General features: G+C 39.6%; 1 non-coding gene across 1 annotated transcript; it reads right to left on the bottom strand.

Moving 5' to 3' along the window:
* Positions 1 to 3,443: 3,443 nt before the first annotated feature.
* On the bottom strand, positions 3,444 to 3,550 carry LOC141602781 (small nucleolar RNA R71). The gene has a single exon (XR_012524690.1). It is a non-coding gene; the product is annotated as a small nucleolar RNA R71 (small nucleolar RNA).
* Between the last annotated feature and the right edge of the window lie 11,095 nt (positions 3,551 to 14,645).

The following is a 14,645-nucleotide window of genomic DNA, read 5'->3' as shown; positions in this document are numbered from 1 at the left end:
ATTTGTCCTCCCCTTCTCTCCCCTCCCTTCACCTCCCCTCACTCCCCCTCCCCTCCCCTTCCCTCCTAAAATTGTATCCAAACGGACCCTTAAGGATGATATCATTCATTTTGTTGGAGTTTGGAGTTTGTTTTGAAAGATTAAGGAGAGGGTTAATTTATTTGGAGTTTGTTTTAGCAGTTAGGGTTTGGAGAATATATTGAGATAATGGAAATGCATGTTAGTTGAGATAATGCAATGTATTTATACTAAGCAATGTGTGGGTTGAGTTGTTTTTTAATTAATATATATGTTAGGAAGTTGGGCCATAATCGCATCATCATATATCTCTCAATGTCTTTGCTTCAAATCTTATTGACAGTGATGGCAGTAATAATCTGGATCTTGATGTTGACTGATCTATGGAGTTGAAAAAATGGAAGCAAATCAAACAAGCATAACTCAACACTTTCAAAATGATCATTTCATTTAATTTTAAACCAAATACATTACAGCAATTATCGAAATCAAAAGATGTATAATAAGCGGAACAACCCCTTGGTTAAGCGTAAAAAGCGCTTCTCAACCTGCCACCAATCACGCCACTCTGGTATACCGCTAACTTCCGGGTCATTGGCTTCATATTTTGCAATAACAGATTGAATATATGCAAGGACACGACTTGCATGTGGAGATAAGGTTGGAAGAGTACAACTCAACATATCTCTGGCTGCACCAAGTTGCGAAGTAACAGTAAACGAGGGTATGAAGATGATGATGATGATGAGGCTTTGTTGACAAGCCGGAATGCTTCACGCCTCTTAATCCAATAATTCCGTTGATGTTCAAGGGATGCTTTGATTAATGGGTGTTGATCGGCGGGAAGCCCGGCGAGAACCTTCCCATCATCTTTAATCGTTTGTGTAAGCCATTCTTCGTTGTTGATAAAATTAGGGTTCATTGCCATGTTGTTTCAATTAATGAATGTTAGTAAAGGATTGATGCGACCATAATTGGCGCATATTTAGCCCCCGAATTACCATTGTTTCTATGCTTTTTAGTGCCTATTTGGGTCATTTCTTATCTTTAGTTCTTTGTTTTGCATATTCTTTGAGATTTTGATCCCTTGGTAGGAAAGGAGTAAGAATCTTGCATTTTCATGGCAAAATAAGGCTAAATTGATCATATTCAATGACCAAGCATCAAGGAGAGACAAGACTAGAAGGCCTTTGTACATAGCATAGTAGAAGAGCATTGTTGAGAAAAGGATCCTTGAGTCCCCAAGGAAATCCCCAAGGAATTCGTGAAGAAAAGGGAAGAAAAAGAAGAAGGAAAGCTGCTGAACTACAATCCGAACGGATTGTAGAGAATCCGTCCGTCCTCGCCAGTCCGAGCTTCCTCACCAGGAATCCGCTCGGATTCCCCATGCCCAGTCCGAGCGTCTTGTTCCTTGATCCGCTCGGATCGTCCATCCCAGATCCGGCCGTCCCGACTCCCAGCCGCACGGATCACAAAGACAAAGACATGATTTCGTTCTTCAAGCTACGAAATGGAGAAGCCCTTCTCTCGGATAATCCCGGAGGCTCCTTGCTCAACTTAAAAAGTGTAATTACTAGTTTAGCCCTTAGTTAACCCTAATGCATCCTCCCTAATTTTCACTATAAATACCCCATTAGTCTAATTAGAGGAGCATGTTCTTCTTATCAATAATTAGAGTAGTTAATATCAATCAAATCTCTTTTCAATATTGTAATCAAATATTAATCAAGTTCTAATCCAAGTTTTAGTTCTTTAATCTCTCTCTTGTTCTTACTTTATTTTGGGTAATTAGAAGATTATTGGGTTTATTGGGAGATTGACAACCTTCCATCAATCATCAAGTTCTTCTATTATTCTTTGCTTTATTATTGGAATCATTAGTAGGTATAATCTCTTAATCCCTTTTTAATTATTGCTAATTACTTTCATTTATTCATCATGTTTCATTATGTTAGTATGATTGACAACCTTCCTAGCATGATCAATATGATAATGAGTGAGTAGTCTCTTAGCTAGGGTTTAATGGGTGATTAGGGGAAACCAACATGGGGAATGATTCATGCTTAAATTAATATGCTTTCATATCTTATTTGCTTGCTTGTTTTGATCTTAATACATGCACATGTTATATTTGATGAAATGCTAAGCCTATGAATCCTTGCATTTACTATCATCTTCTATCCTTTCAACTTGACTTGTAAGACATAACCCAACTCGAGTCTTGTTAGACCATGCATGTGTTAAGTAGGGAAGATTAAGTCGACTTGTAGGTGTTGTACAATCCAAGAGATTCGGCTCCGGGACCCAAACTTTCCTAGGATTGTAAGATATAACCCAACTCAATCCATACAACAATAATTGCTTGCTTATAATTTGAGAACATGTTTGTATGATCATATCCCATGATTCCCCTATGAACCCATGACACCCTAGTGCTTTTAATCAATTGTTTACACCCTTATTTCATTTACCTTGTTAGTTTAATTTTCATTGCTATTTTAGTTTAGTGACCTTCTACATCAACCCAATTTGTGACACCCCTAGACACCACTAGTTACAATAGAATCTTCATTTCAATACCCGTCCCTTGGGATCCGACCTTTACTTGCCTCTTTACTAATTGTAGAGTTGTTTGTGAAGTATAAATTGTGTTTTGTATCGACCATTGACCAACGACCACATATGCTTAATTGTGAACACCAAATGGCTTCGATCAAAAATGGCGCCGTTGCCGGGGACGGTGTTTAATTGATTTAAGATTTCTTTTATTGTTTTTAGTTGTGTCTTTTTCACCTTGGGGAAGTAAGACTCCTCAAGGTTTGTTCTAATTGTTTTCTAGTTGTTTGATATTTTGCATGTCTAGAAGGTTACAAAGAGATTTGCTACCTTTTGACCGTGAAATCGAAAGAACCTTGACGAATAATAGGAGACTTGTTAGGAGGAATTTGGGAGGTGTTGGTGAAGTTGTTCAACCCACTAGTGAGTTTGTCAATCCTTTCGCAATAGAAGGAGAAGAGAACCCATTAAACAATACCACACAAAATCCACCTACAATGCCTAAATTCTCGTCACACTCTATACCCACCGAGGAGGATCTACCAAATGGTACTCCTACCCCACAACATCTTACCGGAAACTTCATTGCCAAGTCCGCCTTCATTCAACTAGTTGAGAGGAGCCAATTCGGGGGAATGCCTAGTGAGGACCCTCATTCTCATATGGAAACATTTTGTGATTATTGTGAAGCTATCTCTCAAACGGGCGTGACTCAAGACCAAATAAGATGGGTCTTATTTCCTTTTTCGTTAATCGGCACCGCAAAGCAATGGTTGAAGGGCCTTGATAAGGCCACCCTTGGAATAGATTCTTGGAAGAAGCTAGCTCTAGCTTTCTACAAAAAATTCTACCCACCGGAGAAGACCAATATGCTAAGAGCTCAAATTACGGGTTTTAAGCAAAGGGATGAAGAATCTTTGTATGAAGCTTGGGAGCGGTTCAAAGGTATTTGTCGCTCATGTCCTCACCATGGACTTAGCGAATGGTTTTTAGTGCAACAATTTTGGAATGGTTTATATGAAGATTCAAGGAACATTCTCAATATGGGATCAAATGGAATGTTCACCGAAGTTGATGACAATCAAACATGGAACAAGATTGAGGAAATGGCGGTCCATAATTCACAATATAGTAGGCCTCGCAAGGCTACTAGAGGAGGAAAGTATGAAGTGGACACCGTTACTCAATTGGGTGCTCAACTTAGTGCTCACATTGACACAATCAACTTGAAGTTTGAACAAGCTATGGCTAGACTTGAGGAAAGCTCAAAATCATCAAAGCATCATGTCAATGCCATGACGGCATCCTCATCAATCCCAAGCGGGATATGTGAGAATTGTGGAACCTTGGGTCATGACTCAAGTGAGTGTAGGGGAACAACCGAGCAAGTCAATGCTTTCCAAGCTTACAAAAGTGGTACCCCTTATTCAAATTTTTACAATGAAAACACCAAGTTCCATCCAAATCTCTCATACAAAAGCCAAAATGTTCAAAACCCCCAACCAACATACACTCCACCACCCATGAGAAATCAAAATCAAAGACCCTTTTTCAATCAAAACCAAGGCTACCCAAATCAAAATCCATACAATCACCACAATGACCAAAGTTTTGATGTCCAAAAAGCGGTCCTTCAAATGCAAAAAAATCAACAAGAATTTTTCACCCAAATGCAAAAAGATAGCCAAGCAAAGGATACCACCATCAACAACATTCTAGCTCACACCAAGATGTTGGAAACACAATTGACCCAACTAGCATCTTCAAACTCACAAAGACAAAAGGGGCAATTACCACCTCAAGGTAATCCCCCTAGACATGAAACGGTTAGTGCCATTCACTTGAGAAGTGGTACAAGGTATGAAGCACCGAAGGAGCAAGTTGAGGGTGAAGTTGTGAGAGCTAGTGAGAATGAAGTTGTGGTGCAAGGTCCCAAGGAAGGGGAATCATCAAAAGAAGAAAGTTCAAAGAAAAATGAAGACAAAGCCAAAGAAAAGGAGCCCATTGTGATTAGACTTCCTTTTCCAAGTCGTCAAGCCAAGCCTAAATTTGATGATCAACTTGGAAAGTTCATGGAAATTGTGAAGAACTTAGAAGTCTCAATTCCTTTCACGGAATTAATCAATCACGTTCCGGCCTATGCAAAGTACATGAAAGATATCCTCACAAAGAAGAAGTCAATCCGGAAACTTGAGACTATCGCCTTCACTAAGGTGAGTAGTGCAATACTTCAAGGGAGTTCACCTCCAAAGTTAAAGGATCCGGGAAGCTTCTAAATACCGTGTACCATTGGCGACACAACGATCAACAAAGCCTTATGTGATCTAGGGGCTAGTGTGAGTGTCATGCCGTACTCGGTAAGTAAAAGGTTGGGAATGGGAGAGCTTAAATGTACCAATATCACTCTTCAAATGGCCGATAGATCGACGAAGACACCATTAGGGATATGGGAAGATGTCCCCGTGCGAATTGGGAAGTTTTTCATCCCGGTGGACTTTGTCATTGTTGATATGGAGGAAGATTCCAACATTCCAATCATCTTAGGAAGACCTTTCCTACACACCGCGGGTGCGGTGATTGATGTGAAACATGGAGAGCTCACTCTAGAAGTGGGAGATGAAAGCATAACTTTTAATCTTGACAAGACCATGAGAGCTCCTCGTTTGCATGAGCCATGTTTCATGATTGACCATTATAGCCGGAAAGATGAGAAGAAGAAATCGGAACTCCAATGGAGGAAGAAAGTTGAAGATGCTCCATTCAAAGAACAAGTGAATTGTGACAAGGAGAGCTTGCAAAGCTCATCAAAATCAACCAAGGAAGAAGATGATGACCTCATTGGCCAAGAGAAGAAATTGGGAGAGTTGTCTCCATCCAAGCAAGAGATTTTCAATGATCAACTCAATGAAGTTTGTGGTCTTTGGGACGACGAATTTGAAGGGATCTTTAATCCCTACATTGGGCATGCCATCGATCATGATCAACAACAAGGGCCACGGTCTATTGAGGACCTCTACCACAACAATGAACAAGCTTTTAATTATTTCTTCGAGGTGTTGAGCAACATCAACAACACCTTGAACATGCCCCCTTGACATCTCATCAAGAATGAGAGTTTGGTGGAGTCCTCCCTAAACCACCACTTGTAAATATTTCTAACTCCCTAACTTACATTTCAATTTTTGTATTGCATTTTTTGTCATTTTTGGATTTTATTTACCTTGATCAAAATAATTGTCATGAAAAGAGAGAAGTGAGGGAGGGACTAATGATTTTAATTGATGTGTAGTGCTTTACCTTAGTGTGAGGATGGCAATTGCCTAGGCTATTCATGCCTTAGTAGTGCCCCCGCAATGAAGAACACAAGATTTGAAAGAAAGAAAGAAAGAATGATAAGGGAATGCGTTGGTGCACGGATGGAACTGAATCCGTGTACACAAGGACCAATCCGAGCGGATTCCTGAGAATCCGCCCGTCTGCAGAGGATCCGAGCGTCCTGCTGAGAAGACGCCCGTCTTGGGCTGAGCTGAAAACTGCAAATTCTTGACTGTTGAAGAATCCGAGCGGATTTCTGGAAAGACGCCCGTCTCACAGAATCCGTCCGTCTTGTGGACAATCCGCCCGTCTTGCAGCTGAAGAAAAACAAAGAAAAATCTCTGGACAAGAATCCGTCCGTCCTGCACGAAATCCGCCCGTCTCATCCAAAAAGAATCCGAGCGGATTCCCCAGAATCCGCCCGTCTCTAGGCGGGATTTTTGAAAATTTGAAGCTGAAGAATCCGAGCGGATTGCGCCTAATCCGCACGGATTGTCCCTGCGTCCTAATATTGTCGAGTTCTTTAAATACCCACCCCACCTTCATTCATTCATTCATTCACTCATAAACACTACCCATAACATCAAAACCCTCATCCTCTCCATCTCAAAAACAAAAACCCTCAACAAAACTCACCAAAATCAAATCAACCCATCTTTCAAATAACAAATCAATCACTCCATCTTCATTAACAATCAAAACCAAGCACAAAATCTTCACCTTTGAATTGATTTTTGTTCTCATAAAGGCAAAGCCTTTCACCTTCAAAATCAATTTGGGCATTTTACAAATTGAAGATTTTTGATCTTTTTCTTGGTTAGCTCATCAAATGGCAAGAACAAAGGGAGCAACAAAAGCAAAAGCAAAGGCACCAAAGACTACAACTCTCTCTCAAAGGCAAAAAGCTCTACAAATGAAGAAGGCTTTGGCAATGGTGGTATCAACACCAAGCTTGGAAGTGCAACCACCTCAACAAATTTCTATGGAAGCATCACCCTCTACTCCGGTAATTAATCAACTCTTGCATTACCCGGAGGTAACATTCATTTCCGATTCCCATAGAAATACATTTGTCAAGTTTGCTATGAAACAAATTCAATCCACCAAATTCATATGCCAAGATGCTTTAGAGAAGTTGGGTGTTCTTGAACAAACAAGAGTCTTTTTCAATGCCATGGGTTTAAAGAAATTGTTTGAAATGAAGGAAGTAACATACCCCTCCCTTGTCTTGGAATTCTTAAGTTCTTTAAAAGTGACAAAAGTTGAGAATAGGAAAATATTGAGTTTCGTCTAGCTAACACTAGTAGACGCATTACCTTTCCGGAATTGGGTGAAATTTTGGGTCTTAGCGATGAACATAAATTTTATAAGCAATATGGGAAGTATGATCCCGAGACTCTTTGGGAGGCAATCTCCGGGAAGAAATTTGAAGATTTTAAAGCTTGTCGTGCTCTTTTGGTCCATCATCCGGGCATAAGAATATGGCACAAAGTTGTGGGAAATACCATAATTGCTAGGAAAGACACCAATCATTTCACGGGACTCGATTTTATTCTCCTTGAATCAACTTTGAATATTGGAAGAATTCACACCAAGCCTTACAATTCTTTGAGGCTATTGGTTGATAGATGGCTCCATGTAGATAGTGGGAAGAAGGGTCAAACCGTAATTGTTAATGGCGGCCTTGTCACGGTCCTAGCCAAGCACTTTGATCCTAATTTCAATAAGGATAGCAAGTACAAGGCTAAGGATGGTGGCCATCTTATTGATATGTCCACCTTGATTAACAAGTTTAAGTGGGTTGCTCACAATCCCCTTGATACCAAGTATGGGTGGCTTACAAGTGAGGCTCGATCATTCACTTTACCCGCAAAGATTTGCCGTCTTAGTGTCCACCGGACCAACTATTTACTTCCCCTATCCAAGGAAGCCGAGTACATCATTCAACAACAAAAGGGTGATCATGAAACTCCCTCCTCTTCCATTGTTATACCACCTTACCCCTATGTTTATGAAGAGTTCAAACCACAAGGAGTTGAAATTGGAAAAGATTATGTCACTCTTCTAATGCAAGCCATGCACAAGCAAGCTTATGATGATCGGAAGAATGCTTATTTGGCTCAATATCCTCCCCTCCTACATCTAGCTAGGCAAGGACTCCTTGATCCATCTTGTCCTTTGCCTAGTTGGGCGGATAGAGAAGCCTTATTTCCGGGTGCATCAAGGGACGTGGTGGAAGGCAATGAGGTTGTTGGAAATGATGAGGAATTTGATGATAACATTGAGGAAGAAGCATGTGGAGATGAAGAAAGAGATGGTGAAGATAATGATGAGGAAGATGGTGATGAAGAAAGCAAAGAAGAAAGTGCCAAGGAAAGTGGCAATGTGACCACTTCTCATGAGGGAAGTGATGGTGATAGTAGCATGATGGAAGACTAGCCTTGGAGATTCCTACTCTCCCACGGTTTGTCTATATCTCTTTGTATTTTATTTCATTTTGATCATTGTTGGTTTAGTCCTAGCAACATCAAAGGACTCACACCTCGGTTCCTTTGAGGTGTTCTTTATTGTTCCCATTTTTGAAAATCCAAAATGACAATCTAGTTTCATGCATAGCATAGCATGTGCATGAACTCCCCCATGCTTTGCCATTAGCAATAGTGTCTTACTTGGTTTGGGGAAGTTAATGCATACGCAACGGGAGGTAATTTAAATTATCCTCTCCGTCATAACAAAAACCATGCATCATGTAGTATAGTTTAGTGTAGAATTGCATTTAGTATAGAAAATCATGCATCATCTTTGCATAATTTCCATCATTTTGGCCATTGAGGACAATGCCCATATTAGTGTGGGGATGGGAATTCTAACACTTAACTTTTATTCAAAAACCATAAAAATTGAAAAAATTTCAAAATTCATAAAAATTTGAAAAATTGAAAAAAACCAAAAACAAGTTCATTTCCCTTGTATATATTGTCTTGTATATATTGCGTTTGTTCATCCTTGTTCACTTTGATTGACTATGCCACATCCGAGACATGAGGATATTGAAGACCGCATGGTATGATCTTTCCAATCTCCTTTTTCCTCTTTATGTTAATGACTATGTGGCTTTATTTTGATTGATGCGGTATAACAATGTGAATTTAGGACTTGCACTTAGATTATATGTCATATTAGTTGGTAGAATCATTCGCATTAGGATGTATATATGCTAGTTGCATCATAGCATGTAGTTGCATGTTAGAAAAATTTTGCAAAACCGTCTACTTGGGAAGCTTGACTAGTGTATATAGGCCCTAGTAGATGCTTTTTCTTCTTAAGACTTTGCTTGTTAGAATACTTGTAAAACACCCTAGGACGTGTCATGCTAGTATCCTTTGACCCATGGATTAAGGCCTAGTCAAGAGTACCTTGTGGTGTGATAACTCCTTGGCTACCGTTTATTCCAAGGTGACCCTTGAAACCATGCATACTTCTATCATTCATCCATGTTCTACCACATTTTTGTCATCAAAGGGAATGGGCACAAAACAAAAAGAAATCAATTTGAGTTCAATGAAATGAAAAGTGAAAGAAAGTTTGCCAAAATGCATCAAATGAAAAGAGGAGCAAAAATAGAACTCCTAAAGCTTCAAATACAAGGCACCCTCGTTACTAATTGGGGTGACTTTGAAAATGTTCAAAAAGAAATGCAAAAAGTTGTCAAGTATTGAAATGCCAAAAATCAAAAAGAATGGCAAAGAAAGTGTTCTCAAATGTCAAATGCCAAAGAAATTGGGGGGAAAACAAAAACAAAAACAAACTCCCAAACGTGAAACTCAAATATCTATCGATCCCTTTATCCATCGTATCCATTTTTGTGCATGGTAGAGAGGGGACGACCCTTCTTCTTGTCTAGGCAAGAGGGGGAATTCCGCGATCCTCCAGTGTTTCTAACATCATAGGGAGTCTACTCTTGACAAAAGCACTTAACGATTGAGGACAAAGGTACCCTAGCTTGACACATTTTGGAGGTGATTTATTGGTATCCTTCTAGGCTTAGTAGTTTGAACAAATTGCATCTATGAAGGATTGTGTACCCTTGAATTGCTTCCCTTGTAGATAATTTCCGCCACTTAGATGAGGAAAGTGGCTATTCTTTTTGTAGATGCATCCATTATGTGTTTTTGTGTGCTTAATGTTTGGATGTGTCGCCATTTTGGCAAGACCCACCTTGCCTTGCAAGGAGGCATCCTACCTCATGGTTGTCTTGTTGTGAGTTGAAGGGGCGGAGTGAGACCCGCTAATTGTCTCATATCGGCTATTATTATTAGGTTAGGTTAGTATTGGTCCTAGTCTTTGTCACCTCTTTACTCGGGACGAGCAAAGGTTCGGTTTGGGGATATTTGATGCGACCATAATTGGCGCATATTTAGCCCCCGAATTACCATTGTTTCTATGATTTTTAGTGCCTATTTGGGTCATTTCTTATCTTTAGTTCTTTGTTTTGCATATTCTTTGAGATTTTGATCCCTTGGTAGGAAAGGAGTAAGAATCGTGCATTTTCATGGCAAAACAAGGCTAAATTGATCACATTCAATGACCAAGCATCAAGGAGAGACAAGACTAGAAGGCCTTTGTACATAGCATAGTAGAAGAGCATTGTTGAGAAAAGGATCCTTGAGTCCCCAAGGAAATCCCCAAGGAATTCGTGAAGAAAAGGGAAGAAAAAGAAGAAGGAAAGTGCTTTGAACTACAATCCGAACGGATTGTAGAGAATCCGTCCGTCCTCGCCAGTCCGAGCGTCCTCACCAGGAATCCGCTCGGATTCCCCATGCCCAGTCCGAGCGTCTTGTTCCTTGATCTGCTCGGATCGTCCATCCCAGATCCGGCCGTCCCGACTCCCAGCCGCACGGATCACAAAGACAAAGACATGCAGTTTCGTTCTTCAAGCTACGAAATGGAGAAGCCCTTCTCTCGGATAATCCCGGAGGCTCCTTGCTCAACTTAAAAGTGTAATTACTAGTTTAGCCCTTAGTTAACCCTAATGCATCCTCCCTAATTTTCACTATAAATACCCCATTAGTCTAATTAGAGGAGCATGTTCTTCTTATCAATAATTAGAGTAGTTAATATCAATCAAATCTCTCTTCAATATTGTAATCAAATATTAATCAAGTTCTAATCCAAGTTTTAGTTCTTTAATCTCTCTCTTGTTCTTACTTTATTTTGGGTAATTAGAAGATTATTGGGTTTATTGGGAGATTGACAACCTTCCATCAATCATCAAGTTCTTCTATTATTCTTTGCTTTATTATTGGAATCATTAGTAGGTATAATCTCTTAATCCCTTTTTAATTATTGCTAATTACTTTCATTTATTCATCATGTTTCATTATGTTAGTATGATTGACAACCTTCCTAGCATGATCAATATGATAATGAGTGAGTAGTCTCTTAGCTAGGGTTTAATGGGTGATTAGGGGAAACCAACATGGGGAATGATTCATGCTTAAATTAATATGCTTTCATATCTTATTTGCTTGCTTGTTTTGATCTTAATACATGCACATGTTATATTTGATGAAATGCTAAGCCTATGAATCCTTGCATTTACTATCATCTTCTATCCTTTCAACTTGACTTGTAAGACATAACCCAACTCGAGTCTTGTTAGACCATGCATGTGTGAAGTAGGGAAGATTAAGTCGACTTGTAGGTGTTGTACAATCCAAGAGATTCGGCTCCGGGACCCAAACTTTCCTAGGATTGTAAGATATAACCCAACTCAATCCATCACAACAATAATTGCTTGCTTATAATTTGAGAACATGTTTGTATGATCATATCCCATGATTCCCCTATGAACCCATGACACCCTAGTGCTTTTAATCAATTGTTTACACCCTTATTTCATTTACCTTGTTAGTTTAATTTTCATTGCTATTTTAGTTTAGTGACCTTCTACATCAACCCAATTTGTGACACCCCTAGACACCACTAGTTACAATAGAATCTTCATTTCAATACCCGTCCCTTGGGATCCGACCTTTACTTGCCTCTTTACTAATTGTAGAGTTGTTTGTGAAGTATAAATTGTGTTTTGTATCGACCATTGACCAACGACCACATATGCTTAATTGTGAACACCAAATGGCTTCGATCAAGGATGCTTTAATATTTATAGCTAGTCACATTTATAAGTTTTTTCAAAACCGTTGGTAATTAATTTAAGGGATATTCTGCATGCATCGGAATTCTAACGGGCCGTAATTATACATGCATCTAGTAATATTTAATTTAATTTTTTTTTTATTTTTTAAGAACAAACAACAACGGTTATTTACAAACAACCCGTTGTCGTTAGCTATAACAACGGTTTTGTATATTCAAACCCGTTGTTATAACTTTCCCCCCAAAATTGAGTCACACTTTCCACAACGGGTTTTTATACTTAAAACCGTTGTTAATATTTTTCACAACGGTTTCCTTAAGAAAACCAACCGTTGTTAAAACCTTTTACAACGGACGCTTTAACAACGTCCGCTTTTTTATATAACAACGGTTTTTGACCGTTTTATAGCCTGTATCTGTAGTAGTGCCTCCGGGTTGTAAGGAAAATAAAGTTGACCTTGAAGGCCCAAATGAATACATGAAAGAAGTGGTTTCTATTGCTAGCAATGGAATCAAGGATATGAATGGTGAAACCAAAGATATCAATTGCCTTCGGCGTGACGAGTTTGAATGGATATTCAATGCTTACATTGGAAATGCAAAGTCCTTCGATTATGACAAAGGCTATGTTGATCCCAATTTACGTGCTTATGAAATGGGATTCCTAGCCTATGATGATAGTCTACCCAAGTCTTCTTGGGGTTTATTCAACAAATGTGAACAAGATTTCGATTACTTTCATGGGACGTTGAGCAACATCAACAACATCGTAGATTTGCCCCCTTGACAAGTTAAACAAGGATAGGAGTTTTGTGGAGTCCCTCATAAACCACCAATTGTAAATATTCTAACCCTCTAACTTTACATTTCATTAAGTGTTATTTCAATGTATTTAGTTTAATTGCATGATTAGTGATACTTTATATGAGAGAAGGTAAGGAAGGATTTACTATTTGTGTTTGAAGTGTGTAGAAGGAGTAGAAATAAAGTGTGGGGATGCTCAATCAATTGCATTACCATTGCCCCACACTTAATGAAAAAAATCTGAGCTTCCTCAAAGCAAGTAGGGAGGGTTGCATACTGAAAACAAGCAAAATCAAGTGCTGCCTAGAAATCCGCCCGAGCAGAGGAGCAGGACGGGTGAGCAAAGCATAACCCGTCCGAGCAGGAACGGAATCCGGGCGAGCATAGAATCTACCTAGGCGAGCGGGGAGACAACCCGAGCGAGCAGGGAGACAACCCGGGCGGGCTCCAAATGCAAAATCAAAATCTGCCCAGAAACCCGACCGAGCCGAGAGCAATCCGGGCGAGGTCCTAAATCCCCATGAGCTTAAACACGGGATTTCCTCTTCTCCAATTCATTTTTCCCCCATTTCAAAACACAATACCTCCTCCTCAAACAAAAACACCCATCTCCCATATCACAAATCAGTTAATGCTCAATCAAATCACCCCAAACTTGTTTCTAATTCATCTTTAATACATTTAAACAACACCAAAATCAATTTTAAGCCTTCAAACTGATCAAATCACCCAAAATTACACACCCAAACCTAGGGTTTGAGAATTGCGAATTGGGCAAAAATTCCAATTGGGTTTGATTATTAGCTTGAATTGGTGATTGAATAAGACTTATCAAGCATATCAAGGCTAATTGATTCTATCTTGTCAAAGTTTGAAGAAATTCAAGACATTTTCTTGGGATGGCTAGGACAAAGGGAAACACCAAGGCACCAAGTGAATCCAATCTCACAAAAAGGCAACGAACATTGGCATCCAAGGCAATTTTGCTATCAAGTATGGTGGAGAGGCAACTTGAGACGGTTTTAGCGCCCGAAAGTCCAACAATCGAGCCACTTGAAGGTTTTCCGGAGGTAATCTTAATTGATGAAGAACATAATAAATCCTTTGGTTATTTACTAAGTAAGAATGTTATAGCTACCAAATTCCTATGCCATGATACATTAGACAAATACACTTGGTATCTTGATAAATACACGAACCTTTTTCGAGTCTATGAGTCTAGACACATTTTTCGATATGCATGAAGAGACTTATAACGCCTTGACCCGTCAATTCATTATTTCGATGAAGATGGTTAGACAAGAGGATCGAAAATTCTTGAAATTCCGTTTTGCTATCAAATTCTGCGGAATTGGAATTTATGTTTTTGCTGAAGTATTTGGAGTAAAAATGTAACACCCCGGCCCAAACCGGCTCGGGAGTAGTTACTAATAATAGCTCACCAGGGTGTGTACATGGCCCACAGATCAACATGGGTCATGTATAGCGCATTTTGTCCTCACTCATGTGCATCTCGGGAACCTTCTCAGGAGGTCATCCATCGAAAGACTACTCCCAACTAAGCACGCTTAACTATGGAGTTCTTTTGCATGGATGACCATAAAAGAAAGTGCACTTTGTTGATATGAGTAGTACTTTCAATCCCTTTAAGCACTAGTCATTTAAGCCAATCACTAGACCTCTTCAATTAACGTGAGGTTTTACAATCACCCCCACTTGAATAACGCAACGTCCTCGTTGCGCCTGGGAGCATAACCGCTAACCTAGAATCCTCCCCCGCTGGGTGGGAGATC

Source organism: Silene latifolia, chromosome 9 (genome assembly GCF_048544455.1).
Source record: "Silene latifolia isolate original U9 population chromosome 9, ASM4854445v1, whole genome shotgun sequence".
Lineage (NCBI taxonomy): Eukaryota > Viridiplantae > Streptophyta > Magnoliopsida > Caryophyllales > Caryophyllaceae > Silene > Silene latifolia.
Note: the sequence above shows the minus strand (reverse complement) of the source record. Positions and strands in the feature narration are given on the sequence as shown.